Source organism: Pinus tabuliformis, chromosome 1_2 (assembly GCF_031772625.1).
Source record: "Pinus tabuliformis cultivar Carrire ecotype Pingquan chromosome 1_2, CPIR1, whole genome shotgun sequence".
Taxonomy (NCBI): domain Eukaryota; kingdom Viridiplantae; phylum Streptophyta; class Pinopsida; order Pinales; family Pinaceae; genus Pinus; species Pinus tabuliformis.
This window is the reverse complement of record NC_142298.1, coordinates 103,693,468-103,695,350: the sequence shown is the minus strand read 5'-3', so window position 1 is coordinate 103,695,350 and position 1,883 is coordinate 103,693,468. Positions and strand designations below refer to the sequence as shown.

The 1,883-nt window shown below is 39.7% G+C and overlaps 1 pseudogene; it reads left to right on the top strand.

Annotated features, from left to right (window-relative positions):
- Positions 1 to 695: 695 nt before the first annotated feature.
- On the top strand, positions 696 to 1,653 carry LOC149204707 (uncharacterized; annotated as a pseudogene).
- The last annotated feature ends 230 nt before the right edge of the window (positions 1,654 to 1,883 follow it).

Here is a 1,883-nt window from a genome sequence, read left to right as displayed (position 1 = left end):
GTTCAAATATAAATTATGTCTCTACATTGCTCTCTATTTAAGACTTTGCAATGGTCTGCCTCTTCATGTGGTCACACTTGTTGGTTCGAAACACCTAGGCCAAATAATTCTCTCAAGTGATTTCTACCAAAAAACTTTGTTTAATTCATTATGGATCACAAAAACTTCAATACAAAAAGAAATTTATTATATTTAAATTATAAAAATCTAAAATAAAAATAAACTTAATTTCTATACCTTATCTAATCACTTCCATAAATCAAATTATAATGCTTATAGTAAAAAAAATACATAATAATAATAATAATATCTACCTATAATCCTTAAAACTTATAATCATGTCATAATGAGTATAGCCTTGATATCTATATTAAACAACTTTTTTTTTAAAGTCGTTGCTAATGAATATGATGGTATCATTGACACTTTTCATTACAATTTCTAATGAACATGAAATTATATTATTTTATTAGTTAAAAATAATAAAAAAATTCACTCTCTTAATCTAAACTTGATCCTTAACAAACACAAATATTTTGCACCCCACATTAATGTCAACGTGCAATAAAATAAATTCAATTTTTCAATTTGTTTACGTATAATTAATATTAGCGAATAGCAAGAAACAATTTCAGTGACAGCTACAATCTTCACTCTTCGGTTCTCTGCTGCAGTTGGCCATAAAAACGAGCAAGATGTTGTTCCAACACCCTTTCATTTGTCATTTATCAACAGCGAGCGCAATCAGTAAGGGACTATTCTCATACCATCCTCGTTTAAATTCTTTGATTCTATCAAAATTCTCAATTTCTCCTCCGTTCACAGTCAGATCTTCTGATATCCATAACTTCGTTTCAAATACCAAATCCCTGCAATCCTCGAGACCTTATATCGCTCCATACAGAACGATATACTCCACAAAACTGCCCTTCGAAAGGGCACCCCAGCACCGAAATCTCATCATCCAAGCAAATTCAGACAACGCCTCCGCGGACGACTAAGACGACGAAGAGGAGAAGAAGCAGGAGGCTGAGAAAGCCAAGGGTCCCGTGGCCCCCAAAAAACAAAAACCCTTGTTCGACCCCTTCAACAAGAACCGTTTGATCCAGGAGCCCGACTACCCCACAGACCTGCAGGAGGTCTACCACAAGATGAGAGAGGACGACCTCGTTCAGCAGGCCGTCAAGATGTTCGACGCCGCTAACCCACGAGGCCATGAAGCTCTTTGGACAGATGAAGGCCAAGTCCTGGATGCCAGATGTCGTTGCACAGACTGTCGTCGTGGAAGCCTATGCCAAGGCCGGCAAGCCGAAGGACTCCCTCAAGGTCTTCATGGGAATGCAGTCCTCGGGGTGCTTGCCCAATTCCTATAGCTACTCTGTTCTCATTCAGGGGTTGTGCCAGGGTAGAATGCTTCAGGAGGTAGTAAAATATACGCTTGAGATGCTGGGCTATGGCTGGAAGACCAATGCTGCCACTTTGGTTGCTTCCTACTTGAGGGCACAGAAGGCTGATGAGATGCGGCAACTCCTGGTAAAGCTGAAGGAGGAGGGGTTCGTCGCCGACGACAAGGCAGCTCGGCAGCACATGAAGAGCATGGTTCGCTTCAACAGTGTAGTCATGAATAATAAATATGCTGCTTGGGCAGTATAACTAAGTGATAGAAAGAATAAGATGCACATATTTCTGAATGATTTTATGCTCGTAATCTTTTTGGTTCAATGAATTCCCGTCAATCACTTCGCATGAAACTGTTCAGCGAAGAGCATTATTCTTTATAGAGCGGGGGCGGGCGGTGCAAGTAATTCGACTTTTTGAATTTTTTCGTAAACTATTATACTTCCCACCCAATACATGTGTATCCGGAACCTGCAGCAGCTGTT